The sequence below is a fragment of the Pinus tabuliformis genome, chromosome J, assembly GCF_031772625.1.
Source record: "Pinus tabuliformis cultivar Carrire ecotype Pingquan chromosome J, CPIR1, whole genome shotgun sequence".
Taxonomy (NCBI): Eukaryota; Viridiplantae; Streptophyta; class Pinopsida; order Pinales; family Pinaceae; genus Pinus; species Pinus tabuliformis.
Window position 1 is genome coordinate 52,229,154 of NC_142295.1, and position 24,297 is coordinate 52,253,450.

At 37.9% G+C, this 24,297-nt stretch overlaps 1 pseudogene; it reads right to left on the minus strand.

Moving 5' to 3' along the window:
- Window positions 1-547: 547 nt before the first annotated feature.
- Window positions 548-24,297, minus strand: part of LOC149225446 (RGS1-HXK1-interacting protein 1-like) — an 87,068-nt pseudogene continuing 63,318 nt past the window's right edge.

Sequence of the window (24,297 nt, forward strand, 5' to 3'; positions counted from 1 at the left end):
CAGTGTTGACCACTAGTCCTTGATTTTCCCAATTTTGCCACCAGACAACACTGGTTCTTGTGTGACAATGCTGACGATGGTGGCCGTAGCTATCATTACAAATTTTAGTATTGGGGGAGAGATATCTTATTTCACCGAGCATCTAGGGGAGATAAATTTTCTTGCCTCTCTTGGCAGGGAAGAAAAAAGCAGAGAACAAGTGATATCCTCCACGATTTCCATCCACACCTTCCTTCTCCTTTTCTTCTTGTGCCACCTATTTTTCCATTTCGGCCACTTGCTCAGTAGCTGACGTTGGTTCTTGTGTAACAACATTGACTATTGCTTCCACTTCTTCCACCGGTTTCTCCATCACTTTGGCAAGCGAAGCTGGTTCTTGTGTAACAACATTGTCTGCAAATTCTTCCTTCATTTTAGTGGTTGACGCTAGTTCTTGTCTAACAACATCGCTTGCACTTCTTTCCACTTACATTTCTCCTGCTTCTAGGTCGGCAGTCGACACTGGTTCTTGTGTAGCAGCATCGCCTGCACCCCTTTCTACATCTATTTATTTTGCTTCTAGGTCAACAATAGATGTTGGTTCTTGTGTAACAACATCATCTATGGCCCCTTCCTCTACTAGTGATTCTACTGCAGCCTTCTCCGTCAACAATTCTTCCAATTGTTCGATAGTCGACACTGGTTCTTGTGTAACAACATCATCTATGGCTTCTTCCTCTGCCACTAATTCCTCTTCCTCTATTTCCGACATCATGGTTGCAAGTTCCTCTTCTGCTAATTCAGTGAATTGTTACCAAACCACAAAATTATGTGATAGGTAATGCACCACCACCACCTTGACAAGCCCATGGTTTGTGAGGACCCCCAACGGTTGACGCGAACGAGGAGTAGACCATGCCATTAACTCAAGGTTATTCCATAAGAAATACAAAATATCCAGACAATGAACACAACGGAACGAAAGGCATACAAAAATTTAAGATGGTATTTGAACAAGGTAGCAATCCTACCTTCATAAGTAATGTCTCACACCACAAAGTACATGACCTCGACCCATGGATGTGGCAAGGATTTTTTATCATACCCCCTTCCCTTTTCAACCACAGTTTCTCCTGCCTGCAAGAATAATTACAGAAATTATGGTAAGGGTGATTTCCGGGCGAACCATTTCTTCCCTCCTTGTAACAACCCACAGATAGTTGAGATAATTTCTTTAGTGAAAGGAATGTCCAGCCCACGAACTCTAGAATAATTCCCGTCCAAGTTCAATGCAAATTCGACTATAACAACTTCATCGAATCCCTGCAACCTCTCAAAATAGGTGTGTCATCCCACATTTTAAAAGACCTGCCATACATATGGATGGAACCACACCTGCACTATGTCTTCTGGTTCATTCCTAACAACTTAACCACCCATTCTACAAGTTTCTCTATAGAAGCACTTGAAGTAGCAACAAAACCGTTGAGGAGAGTGTTAGCTGGTAAAGTTGCGATGATAGGGATTGCGGTTGCAAAGGATGCGGTGAAAGGGAAATCTAGGCAGATATTATGGGAAAAATCCATGGTGGATTATGGTAAATAATGGAAATTATTACAATGCATTGGGAAGGACCGTAATTCAATGCAATCGTACGTAGTTCAAGTTCCAATGCATATGGATAAATGTGCAAGGTATGGTGGGGATCAGAATGATGATGTGGAATGTACGAGTTGGTGTGAGGTTCAACAACGATAATGACAGATCATCATTTCTATTAAATACAACATCTTTAACATTAATATGATACCTCCCCCCAACTAAGGTATGATCGTCCATGGTCATATCTAGTCATGTCATAGGTGAAATATCAATCAAATCCATGAAGTTGGTTGGGGATGTACCTGGCGACTTACCTTGACGGAGTAACAACACCGAAGGAGTAACAACACCGGAGGAGTAACAAAACCAGAGGAGTAACAACACCGGAGGAGTAACAACACTAGTGGATTTAGACAATCATGATGAACGAAGTAACAACAATGGGGGAGTGACAACACCAGTGTACTTAGACGAAATCGCGACGAACATAGTAACAACACCGAAGGAGTAACAACACTAGTGTACTTAGATGAAATCGCAATGAACAGAGTAACAACACTGGAGGAGTAACAACACAAGTGTACTTAGATGAAATCACGATGAATGGAGTAATGCCACTGGAGGAGTAACAACACCAATGTAATTAGACAAAATCGCGACGAATGGAGTAACATGAATGGAGGAGTAACAACACCAGTGATGTACTTAGACAAAATCAATATCCACAGAGTAACAACACCGGAGGAGTAACAACACCAGTGAAGTACTTCGACGAAATCAAAATCCACAGAGTAAGAACACTGGAGGATTAACAACACGAGTGGAGTAGCAACATGAACAAATTATCTGCAAGAAAAATAATGATGGAGTGGTAACAACATTTTATTGTATTTTTTTATTTTTTATTTCTGAATTAAGAAAGAGGTGTAGAGGAAGAGTTCGTAACCATTTCGTAACCATAATTACCATAGAGATGTTTAATAAAGGAGTCCTTGGAAACTGGATGGTGATACAATCTGAGGCGATGTCCATTTATAATTAGGGGAGTATGTGCCTCATCGATTTTTGCGAGTCTAACAGTCCCATTATTAAACACCATGTCAACTTCATATGGTCCCATCCATTTAGAGCAGAGTTTTCCTTTAAAATATTTGAACTGAGACTTATAGAGCAATGCTCAATCTCCTCTTTGAAACACCTTTTTCTTGATAAATTTATCATGCCATTTAGTTCGCTGCTGCTAAATTGCAGTAGTGTTCTGGACAACTACCAAATGAATTTCATCCAACTCATTTAACTGTTCTAGTTGGTGTTTCTGGGCTTCTAAAAGATCCAAACCTACTTCAAGGGTTGTCCTGAGTGTCTTAATTTTGAACTCCATAAAAAACAAAGGGGATTTCCCATAAACAAGATCGTATGGTGAAAATCCTGTTGTGTTCCGCCATGTTTTTCTATATGCCCAAAGTGCCTTAGGAAGCTTTTCGGCCCAATTTCGGCGATGGTTTGCTATAGTATTTGTAAGGATATTCTCCAACACTTTATTTGTACTCTTGACTTGACCATTCACTTGAGGATGATATGGAGATGTCACCCTATGTTTGATTCCATACTTCTTCATAAGTCATGCTATCAGATGTGATGTGAATTGCGCCCCTCCATCTGAAACTATCTCTCTAGGAGCTCTGTACCGAGCAAAAATTTCTTCGAATAAGAAGTCTGAGACAACCTATTCTATTGCTTTTACAATACCCTTGGCCTCTACCCACTTTGTCACATAATCCGTGCAGACCAGAATGTGGATTTTCTGATGTGAGGATGGATTGAATGGCCCAACGAAATCAATAGCCCATTTCTCAAAGGGCTCAAGAACTAGTTGAGGTTGTAACGACATCTCATCCAACTAACCAGGATGTCCCATCAGTTGGTAGCTATCACACCCTCAGACATATTTCCTTTCGTCATGAAAAATAGAGGGCCAAAAGTACCCCATCTGTAACACCTTATTGCTTGTCCTCTATCTGCAAAATTCCCTCCATAGGGGCCACTATGAGAAGCTTTTAGGACATGATGGATGTCATATTCACCTATGCAACGTCAGATTTGTTGATCAGGTCCTGTATAAAAGAGGTATCCCTCTATCCATGAATAGCGAGCACTATGATGGATAATCTTTCGCTCCTCTCTAAATGGAAAGTGTTCAGTTACTTTTCTTGTAGAAATATAGTTAGCAATATCTACATACCACGAAGTGTGAGTAGAAATTGCAAAAAGATGTTCATCTGGAAAACTATCCTCTATAGGTGTACCTTCATCACTAGTATCTAGCGTAGACATGAAATTTTCAACTACATTATCTTTCCCTAACTTATCTACAATGTTAATATCAAATTCTTGAATTAATAATAACCATCTCGTAATACGACCAGAAGTTATCGGTTTATTCATTAGATACCGGATGGTTGTATGAAAAGTGTGCACAAAAGTGGGATACCCTGTAATGTAATGCTAAAACTTATTAGTAGCAAAAATAATAGCCAAAAACTCTTTTTCAGTTACCATATAGTTTAGTTTAGCAGGAGTCAAATTCTTGTTGACGTAATAAATCACATACAATTTCTTGTCCTCCTATTGTCCCAAGGCTACCCATACTACTGTGTGAGAAGCATCTATAGAGATATGAAATGGGAGCTTCCAGTCTGAAACACATAATATCGGAGCTTTGCAAACTAGTTCGTTGATTTTTACAAAGGTTGTTTCACATTCATCTGTCCACACAAACTCTGCATCTTTAGGTAACAATTGAAAACGTGGAAATGCTATCCTAGAAATTTTTTCTATAAAATGTCTATAATAGCCAGCATAACTGATGAAACTATGCACCTGTGTTGGTGTCTTAGGTGTAGGAAAATTTAATATTATCTCTACCTTCGCAGGATCAATATGAATTCCTGCAATTGAAAGAAGATGTCCCAGCACTATTCCTTCCTTCATCATCATATGGCATTTTATTGTACTAAGAGAAACATGTGTTTTCTTACATATTTTAAGTGCTTTCTCTAGGGTTTTCAGACCTTCTTCAAAACAATCCCCATATGGGGTGAAGTCATCCATGTATATTTCAACACTATCATTGACTATATCAGAAAAAAAATCCTAATATTGCCCGTTGAAAGGTAGCGGGTGCATTAAAAAGACCGAATAGGAGGACTCGGCATGCAAAAGTTCCCCAAAGGAATGTGAAGGTAGTTTTATCTTGATCCTCAGGAGCTATTTGGATCTGGCTGTACCCACTAAATCCATCTAAAAAGGAGAAGAACTTCTTTCCAGCTAATGTATCAAGGACTTGGTCAATAAAAGGTAAGGAAAAATGATCCTTTTGGGTTTCTTTATGTAATTCCTTGTAATCAACACAAATCTGTCACTTTCCATTCTCCTTCGGAACAATGACCAGTGGGGATACCCATTGAATTTCCAAGATTGGGTAAATAAATCCCACATCTAATAGTTTATGTAATTCATATTTGACAATGTTCTTTAAAGTAGGATTCATTCTTCTTTGTGGTTGCCTAACAGGTTAACATTCTTCTTTAATGTATATGTGATGAGTACATAAGTTAGCAGGGATTCCTTTCATATCTGTATATTCCCAAGCGAAGGCTTCTTTCTGTTCCCAAAGGAATTTCAGTAACCATTCAAACTAGGAAGGTGAAAGGTCAAGATTAACGTTCAACATCTTCCCTAGTTCAATTTCTATAGGAATACTGTTACAGGGTACAATTACAGGAACATTTTCAACTTCAATCTCTAGTTCAATGGCTTCCTAAACATTGCAACTCATAACAGATTTTAATAGCTATTGGGTTGAATAAGAAACGGAGTTGGGGTTGCTGATAAAGGTACTAATGGCATCATCTTCCATTTCATCCTTAAAATAGAGGTCCTCACCAATAATAAGAATTGGTCTAATTTCTTCATTTTCAGGTTCGAGCCCTTTTGTAGGTAGAGATTTTTGCATTAATGTAAATCCTAGTTTATCTGGTGAACTCAGTTCTGTAGGGGCATAAAGGATAAGATTCTTTGTAACTTCCCCATTGGATATTACCTATTTCCTGATTGATGCCCAATGTAAGCATCTGCAGTCGCAAGACAAGGTATTCCTAAAATCAAAGGATACCCACTAGCCGGGGATTGGGTATGTAATACCAAAATATCAACATGTTATTTCCATGAGTCTACTGAAATGGTTATAATATCCAACTTCCCTACCGGTCTTATAGTAGAGTGATCTGCCAATTCTTGGACGGTGGGAGTTGGTTTAACGTTTCGTAGGCCTAAGGTAATCACAGTTGCAGAAGTTATGACATTAATTGTTGCCCCCAATTCTACTAGCACATTTGGGATATTAACCCCATTAATTTGTATAGTAAGAATCAGGTTCCCTGGATCCCCGTACTTAACAGGTGTAGAATTCCCCAACATTATATCTGATAATTTTCCCATAACGTGAATAGTGAGTGGATGCTTTGGTTTTCTTCCAGCTTTCTTAGAGAAATATTCTTTGATGGTTTTGGCATAAATCGGTACATCCTTCATAGCCCAAAGTAACGATATTTTGACAAATAAATTTTGTAATTCCCCTAAAAAGTCAAATTCAGGACTAGGACTCTGTTTGCTCAAGGATAGTCTCTCAGGATACGGTGGACCAACCTAACATACTCTAGTAACAATTTTTTGAGAGGGCGGTTGTTGTTTCATAGGAGTTTGTGTTGAATCATCCCCAGTTGTTCCAGCAAAATTCGTAGGTTCCCGTTCTGAGACTTCATCATCAATATGTTCAACGATTATTGGTGAATTCTGAATATTTACCACATGCCCAGACCGAAGATTTAATTCATTGCATTCTGCAGTGGAAATACTATATGCAGGAAGGTTGAGTGTCTCAACCTGTTGAGCCCCCCTATTGTTTGGATTTGGGTTGGATTGAACATGCAGTTGTGGATGAAGAGGAGGATCACTGGTGGAAGCATTAGAAGTAAGATATAATTTCTATTGTGGCATAGGTTGGGAGAACCATCCTGAAGGAGGAGGAGGTCCACGCCAATTCTAGGACCATGAAGGAGTTAGACCAGACTGAGGGAACCATGGTTTCTAGGGCATTGGATATTGACAGGATTGCAGCTATGAAGGTGAAAAAGGTACAAACTGAGGCCCAAAATTCAAATTATTAAAATACTGAGAGAGGTCTTGAGGCATACCTTGATTCATGTTCTGTGGTTGTGGTTGCCATGGTTTCCTTGATCCCATGAAGTAAAGTTGATCTACCTCTTAAGTTGTGTTGGGTGTGGAGCATGATTATCTTCTGTATTCAAAGGTTTCAACCGGATGTATACCCTAGGAAGACTGTACACCCCTCCACACGGGGGGGTGCGGGGGGGCTAATCCCCCTCGGCTGGGGGGTTCGGGGGCCAGTGGTCCCCCAGCAGGGGTTGGGGGGCAGTGCCCCTGAAGCTAAAAATAGATGTAAAATTGCCTTGTAAAAGTCTAGTAATTTCAAGTCAATCTGGGCCGTTCATTAGGCAGATGATCTGACAGTAGAAGTTATGTTTAATTTAGGGTTTTTTGCCCTAGAAGGTAACCCCTCACTATATATGAGGGAATTGTATTGCATCTATATATATCTGTACTCTGAGTGAAGAAGAGAGAGGAGATTGAGAGCAAAGAGGGTGTTACAGTGGATCTGCTGTAGGTTGTATCTCTTCAGTTTGCTAGATAATATAAAAGGAAGGACTGGTTGTTTCTTCGTGGATGTAGCCAAAACTGGGTGAACCACGTATATTTGTGTCTCTCTTGTTTTATGCATTTTCTTTGTTTATATTTCTGCAAATATTTTATGTGTTCCATTGCTTCGTAATATATAATTTTCTAACAACTGGTATCAGAGCCGAAGGTCTATTTGGCGGATAAACTCGTAGGAGAGAAGAGTTCCTGGTTCGAGTGGGAGCAATGGCGGAAGATGGTAGGTTTAGGGTTGAAAAATTCAACGGCCAAAACTACCAGCTGTGGAAGATGCAGATGGAAAATTATCTGTATGTGAGAGATCTGTACCTACCATTGAGTGGAAAGACAAAGAAGTCGACGAGTATGACAGACACAGAATGGGATATTCTGGGCAGAAAGGCACTTGGAACAATACGATTGTGCCTAGTGGCATCAGTAGCGTTTAATATTTCGAAGGAAATGACAACACAGGGTTTAATGTCGGCATTGGCCAAACTGTATGAAAAACCCTCGGCCTCAAATAAGGTATTTATTATGAAGTGTTTATTTAATATGAAGATGTCAGAAGGTGGATCTGTTGCAGAGCATTTAAATGATTTTAATACAGTTACAAGTTAGTTAAGTTATGTAGGGGCAAATTTTGATGATGAAGTTAGGGCTCTGTTATTTCTGTGCTCATTGCTAGAAAGTTGGAATGGTTTAGTTATGGCCGTTAGTAACTTTGTCTCTGGATCTAGTACTTTAAAGTTTGATGATGTTGTTGGTGCAATCCTTAGCGAGGAAATGCGATGGAAAAGCTTCGGTGAGACATCAGGTAATGCTTTGACTGCAGAGACTAGGGGAAGAAAAATGGAAAGAGGAAAGAGCCAAGGATATTCCAAGTCTAGATCGGGGATAGTGTGCTGGAAATGTGGGAAGAAAGGACACCTGAAGAAAGAATGCAAGTCTAGGAAGGGAAAAGAAGGAGATGCGCAGCAAGAAACTAATCATGAAGCGAATGTAACAGGTGATGTGTTGCAAGATGCTTTGATTCTTTCATTAGAAAATATTATTGATGCCTGGGTGGTAGATTCAGGGGCATCATTCCATGCCACACCTGATAAGAAACATTTTCATGATTATGTTCAAGGAGATTTTGGACAAGTTTGATTGGGTGATGATAAACCCTATAAAATTGTTGGAATGGGTACAGTTTTCATAAAACAACAAAATGGAAATCAGTGGCTATTGAAGAAGGTAAGGCATGTTCCATATCTAAAGAAAAATCTGATTTCAACAGGGCAGTTGGGAGGTGAAGGTTGCGTAACTACTTTCACAGATAAAACCTGGAAGGTCACTAAAGGATCCCTGCTAATAGCGAAAGGACAAAAGGTTGGTACATTATATTTATGCAATGGTATTTCTAATTCTGTTAATGCTTTAACCTCTACAGGAGAAGATACGGCATTGTGGCATCATAGGCTCGAGCACATGAGTGAGAAGGGGATGCAAATTCTTCACTCAAGAAATTTGTTGCCAGGTTTGAAGGATGTTGATTTAAAATTCTGTGAGAATTGCGTTTATGGAAAACAGAAGAGAGTCAGATTCCTTAGAGTTGGGAAAGAAAAGAAGATTGAAAAATTAGAGCTTGTGCATACAGATGTATGGGGACCTGCTCAGGTATCATCTCTTGGTGGCTCTCGTTATTATGTTACTTTTATTGATGATGCAACCAGAAAAACCTGGATTTATTGTATTCAAAATAAATCTGATGTATTTGATACTTTCAAGAAATGGAAAGCTTTGGTTGAAAATGAGACAAGGAAAAGGTTGAAGTGTCTCAGATTAGATAATGGAGGTGAATATTGCAGCAAAGAGTTTGATAGGTACTGTTTAGAGAATGGAATTCGCAGAGAGAAGATAGTTCCAGGAACACCACAAGAAAATGGTGTGTCAGAAAGGATGAACAGGACAATCATGGAGCGTGCAAGGTGCATGAGATTGCATGCAGGATTGCCTTTACAATTTTGGGTAGATGTTGTAGATGCTGTTGTTTATCTAATAAACAGAGGGCCTTCAAGTTCCTTGGATGGTGGTATTCCAGAGGAGGCATGGATAGGTAAAAAGGTAAACTACTTATTTTTAAAGACTTTTGGTTATGAAGCCTTTGTCCACATTAACAAAGAAAATAGAACAAAGCTTGAGGCAAAATCAAAGAAATGTACCTTTATTGGATATGGTGTTAATGATTTTGGTTATCACTTATATGATTATGAAAATCACAAAATCATTAGGAGCAGAGATGTAATATTCAATGAAAAGGTCTTGTATAAGAATCAGTTGCAGGAAAAGAAACAAGAAAAACAAAACAGGGAATACACAGTGCTTGATGATATCACAGGAAAAGTGATGGTGCCTGAAAATCATAATGATCAACAGCAAGAACAACAACCACAACAGCAACAAGCACTTCAAACACCCGAAAGTGGTGTTAAAAGATGTTGGGTCCCTATAATACTAGTGATTACCCCATTACTATTGTAGTTATACCCCTTATTAATATTGTTGTGCCCATATTGCCCCCATATTATTATCACTGTGCCCCATAGAATCCCTCTATTGTTATTTTTGTGGCTTTATATTAGTATTGTTAGGTCGGATGGGTTATATTGTGACTCCTTAGACTCCTATATATAGAAAGGAGGTTTTGTCATTTGAATCATCCAAGAATTGTTCATTTATGTAATGTAAAGGAGGTTTCCCCCTCGAAGAGGCTGAATTCTAAGGCGTTGATCTATCTTTTCTATCTTTTCTTGAGCTAGTTTCATAACATTTGGTATCAGAGCTTTGGATTCTAGGGTTTCACTGCTCCAAACAGGTCATCGTGGCATTTTTGATATAACTTTTTTTTCTGCGATGTTTCAGAAGTTGCAAAAAAAACTCATTTGAGAAGAAATCACGCTGAACCTCGGGACCAAATTTCAGAGCTTTTCGCGCTAAATTTACAGAGATATGATCTGAGGAATTTGGTCTTTTTGCAGACTCCTGAATTACATTCCAAACAGGTGACCTAGGGAAAATCGTCATAACTTTCTCTCTAGGGATCAGATTGAAATTTCGTAAGAAGGTACAGAAAGAGGACGGACTGTAGTTTCTTGTATGCATTTTTTAGAGCCAAAGGACGAAACAGTGACTCGTGGCACGTCATACAAGTTTGCTCTACTGAACTAGTCTATAATCAGGTCACTGTGGGAGATTTCGCATAACTCTTCCTTGGAGAATCCAAATTGGATCAGACTGGTGGCATTAGAAAGAGGACACAGAGGGCTACCACAGGTTGCAATTTCAGAACTGGATGATCTGAAAATACAGAGATACATCAGAGGCAATATCAAGCTCCTACAAATTAAAAAAAAGGTGTGTAGATTCTTTTAAATTTTTTGCTTAAGAGTGGTTTGAAAATTTATTTTGGAGGAATTCAAAGGGCTAGTAGAGCATTATTATCAGTAACTGATGTCTCGAGGAAAGAAAATGCAAACACCTAGTAAGGAACCTGAAATCTCTAGCATGACTCATGAAGAAGAAGAAGAAATGCTATATGATATATCAAAATTACAAGAACAAGTGCAACACGTGTCACTTGCACAAAAAGCAACGGAATCTAAGATGGATGGTTTAAGGAAAGATGTAGAAGCTAAGATGGATGGTTTAAAGAAAGGTGTAGAAGCTAAGATGGATTTTTTAAAGAAAGGCGTAGAAGCTAAGATGGATGGCATGGAAGCTAAGGTGAATGGCATGGACGCTAAAATTGATGGCATGGATGATAAGATGGAAGAATTGAAGATAAATATGAATAAGTTGCTACAAGAAATGGTCACTAATGGTGAAAGGGTGCTAAAGGAAACTCATGATGAGAACATAAGAAATGTTAATCATGATTCCATAGACTCTAATGTTGGATCGAAGACTCACCATATTCCAAAAATCGATATGAGGAAGTTTGATGGCAAGGATCCCGCCACATGGATATTACAGATGGACCAATTCTTCGATCTCAATAATGTGAAAAACACACAAAAGGTACGTATGGAAACTTTATATTTGGAACCAAATCAGTTTGTATGGTATCAATGGCTTTGCTCTCATAAACAATTTATCACTTGCGCAATTTTTACGGAAGAATTAATAGCGCATTATGAGGATACAAAAAGAAACACTTTTTTTAGCCAATTGATAAGTCTCAAACAAAAGGGTTCAATAATGGAGCACATTGAGGAGTTCCAAAAATTGAACATAAGGGTAAAATATATTCCAGAGGAGCATAGGATTGATGCGTTCATAGGGTCTTTAAAGGATAATATCCAACATGATGTTCACCTTTGGAAACTTGATTCATTAGAAAAGGCATTCAGGTTAGCAAGAAAAATGGAAAGCAAAATTATGGCAACCAGGAAGCATACCACTCACAACTATAAAGACGGAAGTGTTGTTGCCCCTAGTCTTCCACAACATATAAGGTTGACACCACAACAATTGGAAGAAAAAAGAGCAAAAGGGCTTTGTTACAGTTGTGATAGAAAATACACTAAAGGTCATAAGTGTGCTGAGAAGAAATTATTCTACATAGATTGTGAAGAGGAAGAAGAAAAGGAGCAAGAAAGGTCAAAAGAAGAGGATATACTCCAGGAACAAAGCCTAGATGAAGAAAAAATAAATCCGACCATATCTTGTAATGCATTGGTGGGAATTACCACTCCTAAAACCATCAAGATAGAAGGACAAATCAAGAAGAAAAAGGTAATAGTGTTGATTGATTCAGGAAGCACCCACAATTTTATTCATTGTAAGGTAGCAAAAGAATTGAATTGCTTCCTATATCCAGCACCAGAGTGTCAAGTGATGATTGCAAATGGAGGAACAATAAATTGCTCTGGAAAGTGCCATAATATCAAGCTATCCATGGGAGAATATGTATTGACTAGCCCAATGCTTTCCATTCCAATGGGAGGTGCTGATGTTGTACTAGGAGTCCAATGGCTACAATCCTTGGGTACAATAGCTTTTAATTTTCAAGAACTTTTCATCAAATTTTCTACGAAAGGAAAGGAAGTTGAATTAAGGGGTATTGCAGGGAAACCACGAAAGATAATCAGCTCTAATGGTATGACAAAGCTTCTAAAAAAGGAGCAAAGAGGTGTAATTGCACAATTATGTTCACTAGATGTTTCCACATCAGAATCATCTATTTCTCCAGATCTCCAAAAAGTCATGGACAATCATTCCAAGTTATTTGAGACTCCCAAAGGTCTCCCATCTATGCGTGATCATGATTATGCTATTCATCTGATTCCAGGAAGTGTTCCTCCAAACATCAGGCCGTACAGATATCCCTATGTCAAAAAGAGTGAAATTGAACGTATGGTTGCAGAAATGCTAGAGGCTGGTATAATTCAACCGAGTCAAAGTTCTTTCTCTGCTCCAGTAGTATTGGTGCACAAGAAGGATGGATCATGGTGCATGTGTCCGGATTATAGGGAGCTCAACAAGCTCACTATTAAAGATAAGTTCCCCATTCCTGTCATTGATGAATCTCTGGATGAATTACATGGATAAATTTACTTCACCAAGTTGGATCTTCGTTTAGGATATCATCAAATCAGAATGAAGACTGAAGACATTTCGAAAACTGCATTTAGAACTCATGAGGGTCATTATGAATTTTTGGTCATGCCTTTTGGCCTTAACAATGCACCTTCAACATTTCAAGGTTTGATGAATTCAATTTTCAAACAATTCCTTAGAAAATTTGTGTTAGTATTTTTTGATGATATACTAATCTACAGCAAGTCTTGGAAGGATCATGTTAAACATGTTGACAGGGTGCTACAACTATTGGAGGAGAAACAATTATATGCAAAAAAATCCAAATGTTTCTTTGGAGTCCAGCAGGTGGAATATCTGGGTCATATTGTATCTCATGAAGGAGTTAAGGTAGACCCTAGCAAAATTAAAGCCATTAAGGAATGGAAAATCCCCACATCCATAAAGCATCTGCGAGGATTTCTCGGGTTGACAAGGTATTATCGCAAGTTTGTTAAAAATTATGGGAGAATAGCAGCACCTCTAACAACATTATTGAAGAAAGATGCATTTTCATGGACTCCGGAAGCAACAAAGGCCTTTGAACATCTTAAAGAGGCAATGTGCCAAGCACCAGTCTTAGCTACACCGGACTTCACAAAAACCTTTATTGTGGAATGTGATGCTTCAGGAAATGGAATTGGTGCTGTTCTAATGCAAGATGAAAGACCCATTGCTTTTGAAAGTCGTCCAATCAAGGGAAAGTTTTTAAGCAAAGCTATTTATGAGAAGGAAATGTTGGCAATACTCCATGCACTTAAGAAATGGCGACCCTACCTAATGGGAAGACACTTCAAGGTAAAAATGGATCATGATAGCCTTAAATACTTTTTAGAACAAAGATTATCCTCTGAAGAGCAACAAAAGTGGGTCACAAAGATGTTGGGTTATGACTTTGAAATCATCTACAAAAAAGGGAAGAAAAATGTGGTGGCAGATGCACTCTCAAGAAAGGATGAGGATGTGGAAGCATTGTTGTGCGCCATTTCTATTATCCAACCAGATTGGATAAACGAAGCAAGGGAGGAATGGAAGAATGACGAAAAAGTGTGGGCACTTATTCAAAAGTTACAACAAGATTCCATTACGTCTGATACATTTAGCTGGCAAAATGATTCGTTATGGTACAAAGATCGCTTATACCTCTGTAATAATTCCCAGCTAAAACAAAAGATTCTTATGGAATTGCACACTTCTCCCTTAGGAGGGCACTCAGGATTTTTAAAAACTTACCACAAGGTTAAGAAGGAATTTTTTTGGGATGGCCTTAAATCAGATATTCAAAAGTTTGTGGTGAAATGTTTGGTTTGCCAACAAAATAAAGTTGAAACAATTAAGACACCGGGTCTATTACAACCTTTATCCATTCCAAGCCAACGTTGGGAGGAGGTTTCAATGGATTTTATCACAGGTTTACCCAAGTCTGAGGGAAAGAGTGTCATCATGGTGGTAGTTGACAGACTTACCAAGTATGCACACTTTTGTGCATTATCACATCCATTTAAAGCCAATACAGTTTCTACTGCATTTATGGAAACAATTCAAAAGCTACATGGAAACCCAAAGATTATTGTAAGTGATAGAGATCCCATTTTCACTGGAAATTTTTGGACAAAATTATTTTCTTGTCTTGGTACTCAGTTAGCTCATAGCTCATCTTATCATCCTCAATATGATGGGCAAATTGAGATAGTAAACAAATGTTTGGAAGGATATCTTCGTTGCGTTGTATCTGATAAACAGACACAATGGGTCAAATGGTTGCCTTTGGCTAAATGGTGGTATAACACTTCCTTCCATACAGCAACAAAAATGACCCCATTTATGGAACTTTATGGGTATCAACCACCATCCATCACATCATATTTAAGAGAAAATTCTAAGGTTCAGGCAGTGGAACATCACATTGAACATCAACAACAAGTCCTCCAACTCTTAAAGGATAACCTCGTGTTGGCACAGAATAGAATGAAACAACAGGCAGATCAACATCGCAGTGAAAGAAGTTTTGATGTAGGTGATTGGGTATTCCTACGGCTACAACCATATAAGCAAATGTCCCTCAAGCAAGCTAAGAAGGATAATAAATTATCACGAAAGTATTATGGTCTGTACAAGGTGTTGCAAAAGATTGGTACTATGGCATACAAATTGGAGCTTCCTGCAGCTTCTCGATTGCACCCAGTTTTCCATGTTTCATGTTTAAAGAAGGTTATAGGCGAAAAGCTCCCAGTTCAAACAATATTGCCAGAACTTGATGAGAAAGGAAAAATTATATTGGAACCAGAAGCAGTCACAGAAACAAGAACTCGACAGCTACGAAATCGATCAATTTCAGAGTATCTTATCAAGTGGAAGAACTTATCCGCTGAAGATTCCACATGGGAGGATGAGAATTTTATGCAGAAGTATCCAGAACTACTCAAGTGTTGAGGACAACACTTTTTTGAAAGAGAGGGGCATGTTGGGTCCCTATAATACTAGTGATTACCCCATTACTATTGTAGTTATACCCCTTATTAATATTGTTGTGCCCCTATTGCCCCCATATTGTTATCACTCTGCCCCATAGAATCCCTCTATTGTTATTTTTGTGGCTTTATATTATTATTGTTAAGTCGGCTGGGTTATATTGTGACTCCTTAGACTCCTATATATAGAAAGGAGGTTTTTTCATTTGAATCATCCAAGAATTGTTCATTTATGTAATGTAAAGGAGGTTGCCACCTCGAAGAGGCTGAATTCTAAGGCGTTGATCTATCTTTTCTATCTTTTCTTGAGCTGGTTTCATAACAGAAGATCTACCAGGATAAGTAGACCCCCTGAACGATACTCTCCTTCATTATATTATGTATTGTTGACTGATTCTGGTGAACCAGAATATTATGAAGAAGTAGTGCAGGTAGAAACCAGGAAGAAGTGGGAGCAAGCCATGAAAGAAGAGATGGACTCCTTAGCACATAAGCAGACTTGGGACTTAGTCAGGTTGCCTGCAGGTAAAACAACGTTGCAGAATAAATGGGTTTACAGCCTAAAGGAAGAAGATGGAGGAAAACAGAGGTACAAAGCTAGACTTGTGGTGAAGGGGTTTGCACAGAAGAAAGGTATTGATTTTGATGAAATATTTTCTCCTGTTGTTAAAATGACTTCAATCAAAACTATTTTAAGTCTAGTAGCAGCTAAAGATTTGCATCTTGAGCAGTTAGATGTAAAGATAGCCTTTCTCCATGGGGATTTGGAGGAAGAGATATATATGCAGTAGCCACAAGGATATGAGGTAAAAGGGAAGGAGAAACTAGTGTGTAGGTTGAAGAAGAGCTTGTATGGCTTAAAACAGGCTCCAAGGCAGTGGTATCTAAAATTTGACAGGTTTATGTCTGAACAAGGTTATACTAGATGTCACTCTGATCATTGTGTTTATCTCAAAAGGCAAAATGATGGCAGCTATATTATATTGTTATTGTATGTAGATGACATGCTTGTTGCAGGTTCTAACATGCAGGAAATAAATGTGCTCAAAAGGAAATTGGCAAACTCATTTGCAATGAAGGATTTTGGTGCTGCAAAACAAATCCTTGGTATGAGAATAACTAGAGACAAGAAGAATCGCAAATTAACATTGTCTCAAAGTGAGTACATAGAAAAGGTGTTGAAAAGGTTTAATATGCAGAATGCAAAACTAGTTAGTATACCTTTGGCTAGCCATTTCAAATTAAGTAAGGAGGCGTGTCCCAAGACTCAGGAAGAAATGGCTCATATGTCTAAAGTTCCATATGCATCAGCAGTTGGAAGCTTAATGTATGCAATGGTCTGCATAAGGCCTGATATTGCACATGCAGTGGGAGTTGTAAGCAGGTACATAAACAATCCAAGAAAAGAACATTGGATGGTAGTGAAGTGGATTCTCAGGTATTTGAGAGGTACCACAAATCAAGCATTATGCTTTGGTGGTTCAAACATTGCTCTACAGGGATATGTTGATGCAGATATGGCAGGTGATAGAGATAACAGGAGGAGCACAATAGGGTATGTGTTTACTGTAGGTGGAACAACTGTTAGTTGGGTTTCAAAAATCCAAAGTGTTGTTGCACTTTCAACAACAGAAGCAGAGTATGTTGCTGCTACAGAGGCTAGTAAAGAAATGATTTGGTTACAAAGGTTTTTGGATGAATTGGGCAAGAAGCAGGAGTTGGGTAGGTTATACAGTGATAGCCAGAGTGCCATACATCTTGCAAAGAACTCTGCATTTCATTCCAAGACTAAACATATACAGCTCAAGTACCATTTCATACAGTCAGCATTGGAAGATGGACAGTTGAAGCTGGAAAAGATACACACTAGCCAGAATCCTGCAGATATGTTCACAATAGTTGTAACTAGGGAGAAACTGGGAATCTGCTCAGTTTCAATTGGTCTTCAAGTATGATGAAGAAGATGAGAAACAACCAGGTCCAAAGTGGAGTTATTGTTTAGCAAATGAAGCAGCAGTGGAGTTGCTATAATCAGTCTCCAAGTGGGAGATTGTTGGGTGTGGAGCCTGATTATCTTCTGTATTCAAAGGTTTCAACCAGATGTATACCCTAGGAATACTGTACACCCCTCCACGCGGGGGGGCTAATCCCCCCGGCTGGGGGGTCCGGGGGCTAGCGGTCCCCCGGTGAGGGTTCGGGGGCAGCGCCCCCGAAGCTAAAAATAGATGTAAAATTGCCTTGTAAAAGTCTAGTAATTTCAAGTCAATCTAGGTCGTTCATTAGGCGGATGATCTGACGGTAGAAGTTATGTTTAATTTAGGGTTTTTTTCCCTAGAAGGCAACCCCTCATTATATATGAGGGAATTGTATTGCATCTATATATATCTGTATTCTGAGTGAAGAAGAGAGAGTATATTGAGAGCAAAGAGGGTGTTACAGTGGATCTACTGTAGGTTGTATCTCTTAAGTTTGCTGGATAATATAAAAGGAAGGACTGGTTGTTTCTCTGTGGATGTAGCCCAAACTGGGTGAACCACATATATCTGTGTCTCTCTTGTTTTATGCATTTTCCGTGTTTATATTTCTGCAAATATTTTATGTGTTCCATTGCTTCGTAATATATAATTTTCTAACAATTTGCTCTCTAAAAAAATGCCTTCAACCCAGGAAGAGATGGACAGGTTCTAGTGGAATGAATTTTTTCACATATCGCATAGGTCTCGACAATATTCAGTGGACATTCCTTCAACAAGTGCTTCTTCCTGCATTGAGGGCAAAAAATGGACATAGCCTTCTCTGCTTCCATGTACTTTGTTTCGCTTGTAAAACGTCCAACTGTGAGGACAGTGTGCTCAAGATATCAGTCCTCAAGTTGTCCAACAAGTTTCCAATTTCTAGTTTCATAACTCCACCGATGGATGTCTTGAGGGTTCAGATCCCTTGCATGTGCCTCGCAGCTCCACGTGAACACTTAATGCATAATTCATAGATGGTATCAACTTCTTCCTTTGATATATCTCCCTTTCTTACTACGTTCAAAAGTTCCAAAGATTCCTCCCTTAGTGCCTGGAGAGAAATTATCTTCAAGATTTCCTTATCCAGATCACTGTGGCATGATCTCCGAAAGCTGTATTTGAAATGTTCCACAAATTCCTCCATTTTCTCATCCTCTTTCTACATAATCTTAAAGGTTTCTTCCTTAACATCTCGGTATTTGCAGTAGTCTTGATACTTTTCAAGGAAAATCGTCTTCATATCATCTCATGTAGTAATAGATTCCCTCCCTAAACCCATGAACCATATCACAGTTGTTCCCTTCAAAGTGGCAGGGAATATCTTCAATTTTTGAGCATCATAAATATATTCATACCCCTGAAAGACAACGTCGAATTCAAATAGGAATGTTTCCGGATATTTAGAAGAAATACCATAAAAGTTAGGTAATGATGTCGAAGGAATAGGCTTCATAGGTGCATCACCCATGATATCTCCAATTGGGAACTCGATTGAAGAAGTTGCAGGAGCCATGAATATCTTCCAATATTCACTTGGAATCTCAATAAGTTCTGGCTGTTCTATAATGTGTGGTTAAGTCTATTTAACAACACTTCCTCGTTCAAATGGTGCAGCAAATTCCCTCAAGTCTTCTTCTTCTTCTTCTGAACTCATAGTTTTCAGTTCCCCCGATCCTCTGCTTGCTACTTTTTCTTCCCTAAATCGTGCTTCTATTATTGGGGGAGGTTCTCATTGTCAAACTGACTACCCTCCAGATCTCATATGAGATCTCACCCTAACAACAACTTGCGACAATGCTCCTGATTCAACTTTTGAAATGATTTCTTGTATATAGGTAATTCTTCCTAGATCTTTCCTTCCTCTTTTTGGGGTTCTTCCTCTGCCCCTTTTATTTGTATCTATGTTCATGCAATTAGAAAATAAAAGGAAAACATTCAAGAAAATTGAAAGCTCAAGACCTGGACCAGGGTGAAAACTTCCCTCCCCAAGATGAGAGAGTGGCCCCTAAAAAAGAAAACAAACCAACCACAAAATCTAAGCTCAGGACCTGAAACAAGGTGAAAATAAAACTTCCCTTCCCAGGACGAGAGAGCGGTTCCTATCAAAGAAACAAAACAATCTAATTCTCAAAAACTGGAGTAGGGTGAAAAAATTCCCTCCCCAGGATGAGAGAATGGTCCTATGGTCAATATTGGTCGTACTTTCGTGCCTTTGATAGCCTCCCCGACAACGGCGCCAAAATGTTGGTCTTCAAAGAGGAATCACAAAATTCACCCAATTCGACATTAATTGTCAACCCGAGGCTTGAATCGTTATTTCAAGGCTATCATGCAAGGTATATGCAGGCCATAATTTCCCTACCCAGCTAAGATCAAGAACTATAAAATACTCAAAAGATTAGAAATTACATTAATCAAAATACCATTACAAAAGTCTACTGTTACAACTCAGAAATATCGTATATATCCTAGCGGTGGCTTTCCCAGCCTCGTAATCGCTACTTATACATTCATTTAACAACTAACAATGCCTAAGGTTATGACAACTCTTTGCATACAATTGCATAGAGATTCTTTAGATATAACATAGTACAAAGGTAGCACTTGTGTTGGTTGATAGGTTGAACCACTATTGCCGCTGACATCCAAAGATAGTCATCATATGCTGAATTATGCTTTCGATCATCATTCCTCCAAATATGCACAGAAACCTAAGTTAGTAAGTCGCTTTAGGCAATAATCCCCTACAACTACGCTTCATTGATCAATAATTCACAAAGACATAACAATAGGTGTACCTTTGTTGCTTAGAATACAAATCAACCAAAAAGGACATGAAATGAGTATAGGAAAGGGATAAAAAGGCAGGTAAAAAGTGGGAAAATTTAGCAACCAACAATATTCTTAGATTAGAATTATAGATTAGTTTCTGAAGTTATCTCTGCTTTGTTTAATTTACAAGTCTTTGAATGATTGGTTAATTTTTTTTCCATTAGTTTGAAAAGTAGATCAATGTTACAATAGTGAAAGAAAAGACTTCAGAAAATCTTGTGACAGTGGCCTCATCCTCATCTCCCTCATGGGATCATGGTCTAAAGGCCCCACTCTAACAGCCCCAAAAACAGATTTATCTTTTGGTTATTACACAGCTTAGGATTTCTAATTGAGTATATCATTGTTGATGATTTCTTAGAAGCAGCTACAATTGTCTTTTTGGTTTCTTGAGTTTGTTGTAGATTCAAAATAATTCCATTCCATAGATTTAAGCCATTAGCCATCAATAAATCCTCTTCTCAAATTCAACTCATCTTTTCCACATTTACATAAAGTTTTGCACAAGTGAAGAAAAGAATATGTGTTGTTGCAGGGGTTGTTGATCTGTAGGGAGGAACTCATTCCACCAACCTCAACTAAGTCTTCTCAACCTCTCGCCTAACCCTACTTACCACTAATTCATATTTCTGTTTGTAGCCACCATGGATAACCACCTTGAGAAAATCCAACCATCCTGAAGAGTTGGGTTGATCCTTGGGTAGTGTGCACCTTCCCCATACCTTATTCCACCATCATAAATATTCCCAGCACTTCCTTTCACGTTCCCTACCTTCCTATAACTTTCAGCTAAGTTTCCCGTAGTAAACGAGGACATCCTGTAGTAACTACGTGAATCCTGTAGCAACTACATGAAACCCTGTAGCAACTTGTTTTGGACTGTTTTGGGTAGAAATGATGATCAGAGCCTAGGGTAGGCCTCCAACTTGTCTTCCATACCCCTCAATTCCATTTTGGACTAGCTTTTCCATACCTTCCTCCCTTGCAAAATATCAACTTGTTTAGCTTCAAATTTACATTTCTAAATTGAAAACCAAAAGACTCTTTTCTGCAATGTTTAGCTAGTGCATGCTAACATCAGTCATAGAAATGTTAGGATAATTTCCTACCTACTTAGTCCAGATAGCTAAATGATAGAATTCAAGGTTAAATTAGGTCTCTTCTATAACTAATGTGTGGTAATTCTTAGCTAGGTAATTTCGTGTCCTTTCATATCACTTTCTATTTAGCACTTTGATTTCCTTAAAACAGGCAAGCATTTACTTTCTACATCAAGGATAGTTTTACATTCACTGTTAGTAGTTAGCCTCCTTCTATTCAATATAATATTGGTTTGAAAAACCATAGTGGTTTATCGACCCAGTTGAGAAGTGATAAGAGTAGATTGTTGCATCTGCTGTGCATATAACACTGTGACCTCAAAGTTTGTACGAACCCAGGGTTGATAAAGTAAAGTTGGTTGCCCTAGGAGTTGTAACATCCTTGCTGCAATACTGGGGCTCATCACCCACCTCTATGCTTTACTGTATATCGTGCCATTCATTGGTTGAGGATTCCTAAGCCCACCGAGGAACACAATACTTGGCTTTACCGAAATCCATAGTCTGATCCAGGGATCACTAGGCCATGTGTTCTTTCTTTCAGAGATCCACCTCACTCAGCTTCAAATCCATTTGGCAGTCTAACTCAACCAACACATGAGAACACCATCACAGCATGGCTATTCGGAAATGTTAAGGCTAGGCTAAAAACATTCTCACACCAGGAAAAATCCATGCCATGACAGCAAAGAACCACATGCAATACCATGCATGCAAAATCTAACCAGGAAAACACACCTGCAAATCAATACCTGCAAAGAATCTTGTTGTAGTTTCCTGATCCTACTCTTCCTTGCTTTCTCCTTCCTTCCTCTTACCTTCTTTTCCTTTCTTGATCCAATACCAAACTTCTCCAAGAAAACTCTAAGTGTCCAAAAGTGAGAGAGAGAATAATGAGAGAGCTCCAAAACTGAACTGCCAAAATTCCATGAACATATCCTTATGATCCTTTTTATAAATGATGCCTCTATTTTCTTCATTTTCCATTATTTTCCTTCATTTTCCTCCTCACATGCAACTTTTGACCTTTCACCTTCCTTTTCTCCTAATTTCCATTATTTCATAAATAAAATGTCAATTAATGCCACTTATCCTTTCCAAAGCCTTTGTCATTGCCTTTGCTAATTTCCTTAGACATAATAACTAAAATGAACACCCACTAGGTTGTTTTTCCTACCATTTAGCTTGGATTACATGTCCCGTGACTATGGTCTTATATATATTTTTACATGAACTTTTTCATGAAAACATTATCACACCTGGAAAATCCTATGTAATGAGAACAAAGAACCACATGCAATACCATGCATGCCAAATCTAGTAAGAAAAACACACATGCAAATCGATACCTACAAATAATATTGTTGTAGTTGCTTGATCTTGCAATTCCTTGCTTGCTCCTTCCTTCTTCTTTCCTTCTTTTCCTTTCTTGATCAAATACCAAAGTGTTCCAAGAAAAATCTAAGTGTCCAAGAGTGAGAGAGAGAGAGAAAATAATGAGAGAGCTCCAAAATTGAACTCACAAAAGTTCATGAACATATCCTCATAATTCTTTTTATAAATGAGGCTTCTATTTTCTTCATTTTCCATTATTTTCATTCATTTTCCTCCTCACATGTAACCTGTGACCTTTCACCTTCTTTTTCTCCTAATTTCCATTATTTCATAAATAAAATGCCAATTAATGCCACTTTTCGTTTCCAAAGTATTTTCCATTCCCTTTGTCATTTTCCTTAGCCATAATAACCGAAATGAAGACCCACTAGGATGCTTTTCCCACCATTCAGCTTGGAATACATGTCCCATGATCGTGGTCTTATATATATTTTTACATGAATTTTTTACAAGAGTTGTTACATATAAACGCTAAGATAAATACTATAAACACTAAAATAAACATGGTTGACTGTGGTTGATTTTCATATTGAGGCAATCCTTGTCACAATGTGACATTGGACCATGCTTGACCATGATTGATTTTCAAATCGATAAAATCTTTGTCACAATGCGACATTGGACCATGGTTGATTCTCATATTGAGACAATATTTGTCACAATGTGACGTTAGACCATGGTTCACCATGATCGATATTATAAACTAAAGGGAATAGTAAAACCTAGGGATTAATATTAAAAGCGTAAGGTATAAAAACTCTAAGATACATATTATAAACCCTAAAATAAAATAAACATTGTTGACAACGATTGATATTATAAACCCAAGGGAATAATAAACCATAGGAATAAATACTAAAAATCCAAGGGACTATAAACCTAAGTGAATATATTAAACCCTAAGAATATGAATGCTTAAATTAATAAAGCCAAGGTATATAAACCATAAAATTATTTTTCATGTTACGGTATATATGTAATCTCCACAAGTTGGAACAACGCTTTCTTACCGATTCAAAATTTTATTTTATTTAAAAATACAATTCTTGTAGAATCACTCTTCTTCCAGGTTCAAAACTATTATTTTATTTTAAAGTCCAAAAATCAAATTCTTTTAAAAACAACTCTTACTATAGTTTAAAATTAAAAAAACAAATTCTTTTAAGAACAACTCTTCTTCCTGATTCCATGTTCTATAAATTGCAAAAAACTATAATTTTATTTAAAGCTAAAATTTAGTCAATTGATAATTAAATTTTGGATAAATTCTCTAACCACAATATAGCCTTATAAAAACCAACTAAACTAAAAACTATCATTTTATTTAAAAATAGATTTTTTTTAGAATCACTCTTTCTTCCCTATTCAATAAAGTACAGTTTTTATAAAACACTTCTTCTGATTCAGCACTATAAAAAATTATGAGATACTCAAATTATATAAATTAATAAATTCTCTAACTACATTATACCCATATAATTACCAAATTAAGGCATCTTGAGATTT